Raw genomic sequence first — 8172 nt, 5'->3', positions numbered from 1 at the left:
ATGATCCTGTGTTCTGCTCCGAGGGACACCTTCATTCCCTGTGGGGATGGAAATTACACAAAGTGCCACTGACAAACTGAATTAGCACTTCTCTTATTTCACAGAATCTTGATACTTACTTTATTTATTTTATGATCTTTTTTTAAATTTTTCAAATATTTTATTATTTTTATTTTATGTGTATGAGTGTATTGCCTGCATGTATGTGAGTGCACCTGTGTCGTGCAATGCCATGGAGGTCAGAAGAGGGCTTCATATTCCCCTGGAAGTTAAGGACAGTTCGTAGCACCATGTGGGTGCTGGGAATCGAACCCAGGTCCTCTGCAAGAGCAGTCAGTGCTCTTAATGGCTGAGCCATTTCTCCAGCCCCTGCCTGATCTTTTTTATTTTTAAGACTTATTTTGCTTTATGCATCTGTGTGAGTGTCTGCACGTGTATGTATGTGCTGGGGCCTATGGAAGCCAGAAGAGGGTGTTGGATCCTCTGGAACTGAAGTTATAACAGCCTGACATGGATGCTGGAATGGTCCTCTGGAAGAGCAGGAAGTGCTCACGTGAAGTCTCTCTCCAGACTCCGTGATTATTAATTTTGAGGTAGTATCTTACTTCATAGCTCAGGCTGGCCTGGCACTCACTATGTAGCTCAAGCTGGCCTTGAACTCACAGTGATCCTTCTACCTCAGTCTCCTCAGTGCTGGGATTACGGGTATGAGCCATCACAGCTGGCTGTTTTACTTTTTATCTTTTTGTGGTGCTGGGAATCAAGCCCAGGACTTTGCATGTGCCATTCAAGTATTCTACAACTAAAGTACATTCCCAGCTTTTTTGTCCTTTTTTATTAGTTTTTAAAATTAGCATGCAGTGCTCACTTCAGCAGCACATATACTAAAATTGGAACCATACAGAGAAGATTAGTATGGCTCCTGCACAAGGATGACCTGAAAATTCATGAAGCATTCCATATTTTACCAGCACAGCCAAGTAGTGTTACAGAACAGACTTCAAGCCAACTCACCACACTGGGGAAACATTTAAAAGCATTGTGACCTGTGTGATCATGCAGAAGAATAGAGCAGAGTTACACAGATCAAGTTCCTGCTTTGGAGACAGTGCTATTGATGAGAGTTGCATGGCAAGATGGGAGAACAAGACCATGCACTGCATCCTCAGTACCTTTGACCTGTCCATCTGACCTCTGTCGGCCTACAACCTCCCTTTGTCTCAACATCTCTCTTCCATCTTAACTACCAGCTGTGAATTTGGTGAACACCTTTCTCCTCTTTAGTGTGTGTCTTGTGGCACTCTCAAAATGTAGAACAATAAATCAAATGACTGCATTGTTACAGGAACTGCACACTGCCAGCCTGACGAGAATGCTCTGTCATAGTCTGAGACTGGCATTGCCATTTGTCTTCACTCCTCATTTCTTTTCAAAGGTGCTAAGAACTGAAATCTGGGGTTAGAGAGATGACTCATCCATTAAGAGCAGTGGCTGCTCTTGCAAAAGACTGGGGTTCAGTTCCCAGTAAATAAAGCAGAGATCAACTGAGAAAGACACAAGATATTGTCCTCTGGCCTCTATGCCCTTGCATGAACATGTATACACTCATATACCACACACACACACACACACACACACACACACACATGCTGGGTTAAGGGGGTCTCGTAACAGGAGTGGAGAATGGAGGCAGAAATGAATAGATGAATGAGCTAACAACAGGAGCTTGGGCCCCATCTATAGGAATTAGCAATTGACTCAGTACTTTGCTTTTTGTAGTTCTAAATGATTTTCACTCTTGATATACATGACTTCTAGAAAATTAAGAAGCAGGGTTCTGGACAATGCAAATGGATCCTTGGAAGTCACCAGAAATAGCATTCAGTAGTAATTCAGCCAAAGACAAATGTCAAACTGGGAGAGAAAACAAGTGTACACAAAATATTATTCCCTTAACAATACTAGAAGAATGATTTGTACAGAGAGGCCATTGTGTTGTATCAGGCTGTTAATACCACTCCTTCTTCTACTCACAACACAAACCTATGGGCTTTGTCCCACCCTAACAACCAATCCTCCAACCCTCCAGAGAGGACTAGGGTGTCCACTGATTCAATCTTAGTCTGTCCCTACTACTGCCCACAGGTGAGCTGCTCAGTCCCACAGACCTGTCCTGTTCCCTCAGATGCCAGTGGTGAGCCAGAGTCTCAAAACTGTAACTCAGGGTGCCTGGGACTCCTCCTTCGGTCTAATGATTTTCTAGACTGCCCACTAGAAGTCAAGGGAAACCGCTTACCTATTTCTGGACCGAGTGCTTGAGTCTCCCCCAGATTCATGTGTTGAAATCCTACCCCCTCCGTGATGGTATTAGGAAATGCAATTTGGGGGAGGTGATTAGGTGATAAGGGTAAAGCTTCATAAATGAAGTTAATGTCCATGTTATGAGACCCACACCCAGGAACTCCCCTTATTCCTTCTACCACCCAAGGACATAGCAAAAACATGGCTAACCTGTGAACGAGTGTGGCCCGAATTCTCTCTGGGTCTCCTGTGTGATCAGACAATGCATATAATATATTTTATGTGTATTTATTAACTTACAAAGGAATGGGTACCCAGTGCCTAGCCCCGCGCTGCTGTGACAAAGATCTGACCTTATCAGACCCGGCCACACCCATAGTCCCCCACTAGCATTCGCTCATGCCTCCGGAGCCAGCAATCTTGCCGCAGGTCCACAGGAGTCAGTCCATTCTCTCTTTGAGTTGCTGCGCTGACTGCTAGTTTCCTATACCATCATGCTCTACGGCAGCTCCCAGCTTCCATCCCAAGATAGCTCCCAGCTTCCCTTCCTACTTTCCGCTAGTGTCAGGAACACCCATTGGAGGAACCAGCCAATCAGGAGACAACCAGGAAGTGGACCCTCACCAGAAAACAAATCTGTCACTCTTTTTTTTGGGGGGGGGTGTAGAGAGGTTGCATAGTTTATGACATCCAGGAGGGGATGACTTACAAAGGCATGAAACACCGCCATCAGTCTCTCTCAGCTTTTCGTGTGAGGCTGCTCACCTGCTTGCCCACCATTCGCAGCTAAGTTCCCCATGCTCCTCAATATGGTGGCAGCTCCTCCCCTTCTTGCTGCTAAGGTCAACTGATTGGGTGGGAAGGGTGATGGGCTTCCGCGTGCTTGACTCCTTCGGCAGAGCGTGGGAAGGAGGCAGGACAATAGCATGGGTCATAGTGGTCGGTTGTAGGAACTTCAGGTCACACTCCACCCCTTTCATTCAGCTCTTACAAACTTTGCACCCACCTCTTCCCCCAGGGACCCTGAGCCTTGGAGGGGGTGATAGGTGTGGGACAAATCTGTCACTCTTAATCTTGAATTTGTGGAACTATAAAGAATGAGATTTTGTTGTTCAGAAGCTACCCAGTCTATGAAAATTTTGTTATAGCAGCCTAAATAGGTTAGAACCATACTAATTTTGGCTTAATAAAAAATATATAAAGTCAGGTATGGTGGGGGACATTTTTAATCCGAGCACTCAGGAGGCAGAGGCAGGTGGATCTGTGTGAGTTGGAGGCCAACCTGGTCTACATAGTGAGTTCCAGGTCAGCTGGGGCTACCCTGTCTCAAAAAGATCAAAAAAAAAAAAAAAAAAAGAATGAATGAATGAATGAATATATAAATGATCTGCAAGATGAGGAGGTATGCAGGACATTTCAGGAAGAGTCTCAAGCGTGGGAGTTTGTGAGCTGCAGAATTGGCATGTGGCACTCTTTTAACACATAGATTCTTCCACCAACCTAACATATCTCCAAACCCCAGATTTTTAGAGTTCTATGGAGACTTCATGTCATAAGTTTGAGTGAGCAAATCACTGGCCCTTGGTGATTTAATGCTGCCTCCAGCCACTCTTCCCTCCCCAGTGGTCTAGAGGTGAGACTGAAAGTTCTAAGCCTGCAATGATAAGCAGAGGGACTTGACCGGAGCTAAGCCCAGACTCACCATATTAGAATGTTGGGAGTTTGCTGCCATTTTAGGAGCCTGCCAGGAACCTAACACTTGTTAGCCACCATATGGGTGCTGGGAAACTGGAGTCTTCTAGAAGAGCAGCAAGTGTTCTTAACCACTGAGCCATCTCTCCAGCCCTGAACCCTTACTTTTAAAAAAGTGGTTAAAAATATATACAGCTGTGTATGGTGATGTATGCCTTTAATTCCAGCCCTAGAGAGTTAAAGACAGGCAGATCTGTCTGAGATCAAGCCCAGCCTGGTCTACAGAGCAAGTTTAAGGTCAGCTGGGGCTAAGGGGAGACCCTGACCAACAGAACAAAACAATACAAAAAAATATATACATAACAAAATAATTTGCTATCTTCATTTTTTTAAATTACACTTCGTGTGTGTATCTGTGTGTGTGTGTGTGTGTGTGTGTGTGTGCATGCGTGTGTGTGTGGTGTATTTGTGTGTGTGTATTTGTGTGTGTATGCCACAGCACATTTGTGGAGGTCAGAGGACAACTTACAGGAGTCAGTTCCCTCTTTCTACCATGTGGGCCCTGGCTTTTGAACCCAGGTTGTTAGGCTTGGTGGTAAGCACCTTTACCCAGAGAGTCATCCCACCAGTCCTTCATCATTCCTAACTATGCAATTCAGTGACATTGATTACATTCATGATATTCTGCAATCATCACCATTATCGACTCCCAAAGTTTTGCATTATCTCAAAGAAAATGTAGTGAATGTTGCTATACTATCTAATTAAGCTCAGGCTGAAAGTGTTTTGCTTATGAAGAGGGTGTCTCTGTCCCTGGCTCTCCAGCAGGTGTTCTTCTAACCCCAGCTCCTGTTAGTGCCAGAGCTGGGAGCCACAGCCTTGAGATGGATCCAACTTTACCTGTAGGCTCCCCTCTGCTCCTGTCCAAGTTGGGCATCCTGCATCCCGTCCAAGGTGGGCAGCTGGAGTTTCTTTCTTTTGTGGAGATCTCAGGGCAGAAGAGATGGCATTAAGTGCACGGATCAGAGACCTTCAGATACAAGCCCTGCATTTTGCACAAGAGTTCTGGGACCTAGATAAAGACCTAAATAAAATTTCTCTTCATTGTTTTCCAAGTATCATAAAAGTCACCTTTCCCACCAGAGCAAGAAAAAATACACACGTCTTCATTAATTAACTTGTCTTGAACTAGATGTCTTTGTAAGCAGTCTGTAGTTTATCAGACTATACTCCATTCCTTGGTTCTCCTTAAAATTTTTCTCTCTTCCTTCCTTCCTTCCTTCCTTCCTTCCTTCCTTCCTTCTTTTAATCCTGTGCGGGTTCTTTGTTTTGTTTTTTGGTGTGTGTGTGTGTGTGTGTGTGTGTGTGTGTGTGTGTACAGTATGTGTATGTATGTTCATGTCTGTGAGTGTGGAGGTCAGAGCACAACCTCTGGTGCCGGTCTTCACTTTCCACCTGTTTGAGACAGCATGTGTTTGAATATGCCAAGCTAGCTGACCCTTGAGTTTCTGGGAATTCTCCTGTCCCTACCTCCCATATCTTTGTAGGAACACTGGGATTAGAGACACACATCATTGTACCTGGCCTTTTTGTGGGTCCTGGGGATTCAAACTCAGGTCCTCATAATTTTATGACAAGCCCTTTCCCCATTGAGCCATCTCCTCAGTCTCTCTTCTTTTCTTTTTTGGTCTTTTTTGAGACAGGATCTCTCTGTAGTCCCAGCTGTCCTGGAACTCACTATGTAGACCAGGCTGGCCTTGAACTCACAGAGATCCGCCTGCCTCTGCCTTCCAAGTGCTGGGATTACAGGCATGCGCCACCACACCCGGCTTTTTTTTCTTTTCTTTTTTGAGACATGGTCTCCAGTAGCTCCAAATGGCCTTAAATTTGCTAGGTAGCTGAGAATGACCTTGGAGTTCTAACTTTTCTGCCTATACCTCCAGATTGCTGGGATTCACAGGTATGTGTCATCACATCCAGTGCTGTAGGTCAAAGCCAGAGCTTTGCACATGCTAAGCAAGCATTCTAGAACTGAGCTACATCCCTAGCCATTCTTTCTAAATCACTATTTGGGAGGCTTTGTCTCTTAGGGTTCTTTGTCACAGGCAGCACAAAGTAATCTTGAGTTAAGCAGAAAAGGAAAGTACTTAAAATATACTAGGTAGTTCACAGACTCCTGGAAAGCTAGAGGTCCAAGGTCAAAAGAGACTGCATACCCAAGTACCATAATTTTTCTGGTCAGGTTGTTCTTACTGTCAAAGAAGCATAAACTGAGCCAGGGGTGGTGGCACACACCTTTAATCCCAGCACTCCGGAGGCAGAGGCAGGTGGATCTCTGTGAATTCCAGCCCAGCCTGGTCTACATAGTGAGTTCCAGGCCAGCTGGGGCTACAGGGAGAACCTGCCTCAAAAAGACCAAAAACTGTACAGTTGCCACCCCACAAAAACTGCACTTAGAAGGGTGTTGCTGTCCCCATAGCCAAAAGGAACTGGATAGGGCTACTGAAATGGAATTACCACTGCTGAACTGCATTGGGCACTTTGCTTTGGGGTCAAAATCTGGAGCTGGTCTATCTGATTGACCATATCCAAGGTTACCAAAGGGGTGGTGAGAAGTTTAGCTAGGAGGGGGTTTTGATCTGCTGCAAAGATTAGAACTACATAGTATTTTCGAATCCCTGAAGAAAAAAATCTGCCGGCCGTGGTGGCCTTTAATCCCAGCATTTGGGAGGCAGAGGCAGGCAGATCTCTGTGAGTTCAAGGCCAGCCTAGGCTACATAATGAATTCCAAGACAGCTGGGGCTACAGGAAGACCCTGTCTCAAAAAGACCAAAAATAAAAGAATTAATCCAACTGACCCTGTCAATCACCTGGCCAGGAGCTCTCCCCCTCAGGAAAGCTGATTCACCTATAGACATGCTAAGGAGATGGAAAGAATTACCCCTTAGTGAGATAATGAACCTATCCTTCCCAGAAGGCCCTCCCTGATGCAGACTTTCTGACATGCTGCCCTGCTAAGCCTGTCAGCTTTACTGAGTTCTAACTCTTTTTAGCATACATTTTCCTTCTTTCCCTTTCTATCTTTTCTCTGGATACCGTCCAAAAGCTTAAGCATGCTTTCCTTGACACCCTGGTGTCTCTGTTTCCTGTTTCTCTGAAGACCCTCTCACTTTCTACAACTACTTTCTTGGACCCTAATTCAAAAGGCATGGCTTTCTCTCTTCAGCTCCTCCTCCTCCTCCCCCTCCCCCTCCTACTTCTTCTCTCTCTGTCTTTGGCTCTGCTTCTGTTTCTCCTTTTTTTCTTTCTCTCTCCCCCTCCCCCTCCCCCTCCTCCTCCGCCTCCTCCTCCTCCTGGCAGCAGAGATTTATTGCTTTCCTGCCGGGTTGTTTTTCTTTCCAGCTCAAATAGTCCTTGAGGTTGAAAAAAAAAAGGAGTAGGGGGAGGGGGGAGAGGGACCCTTTGGTTTGCTAATTCAGTGAGGAATTCCCCCTGACACTTGGAAACAGCTCGGAGTGAGCTTCCGAAAGAGATAGAAAGTCTTGTACAGGTAGGAATACCCGGAGTTTTGTAGCGATCTGGGACCAACTTAATTTAATCTAATTTGGAAAAATATTCTAGACTAAGTTTCTTGGCCTCTGTTATTAAAATAAAAAGGTACACTTGGAGGTTTTCTTTCAGTGGTAACATTGTGATATCAGAACCCCTAGTTCTTTTCTTTTCCAAGTTTACACTGCTGTGTTTGAAAAGTAAAGATGGAGCAAATCTTTTCATTCCCAGCTTAACTACAGCTTACTACCAACATTCTAATCGGATCACCGTTCTGAGTCATTTATAGTTTTGTGCTTTTCAGAGTTGTGTTCTATTGTTGTTTGTCTTAAACTGGCCCTGCTGGGTTTTTTAAAAAATAAAATTTATATTCCTGGCATTACAAGGTAGATAAAGGCAAAACAAACAAAAAACTAAAACCAACCTAATACAAGAACTAAAGGGGGTGGGGGGGAGCATACATACATTAAAGAAAATAAACCTCTAGGCCAGCAGGATTTTGTTAAAACAAACAAACAAAAAAACAATAAATGATCATCAGCTTACCCAGATCTCATCTCATCAAACAGAATCTCCCTTCCTTCCTTCCTTCCTTCCTTCCTTCCTTCCTTCCTTCCTTCCTTCCTTCCT

The 8172-nt window shown here is 44.7% G+C and overlaps 1 non-coding gene across 1 annotated transcript; it reads left to right on the top strand.

Annotated features, from left to right (window-relative positions):
- The first annotated feature begins 860 nt into the window (after positions 1 to 860).
- LOC115071741 lies at positions 861 to 967 on the top strand. Its single transcript, XR_003850821.1, has one exon. It is a non-coding gene; the product is annotated as a U6 spliceosomal RNA (small nuclear RNA).
- Positions 968 to 8172: the final 7205 nt, after the last annotated feature.

The sequence above is a fragment of the Nannospalax galili genome, unplaced genomic scaffold (assembly GCF_000622305.1).
Source record: "Nannospalax galili isolate Female #2095 unplaced genomic scaffold, S.galili_v1.0 scaffold490, whole genome shotgun sequence".
Classification (NCBI taxonomy): domain Eukaryota; kingdom Metazoa; phylum Chordata; class Mammalia; order Rodentia; family Spalacidae; genus Nannospalax; species Nannospalax galili.
This window is presented reverse-complemented; position numbering and strand designations above follow the sequence as displayed.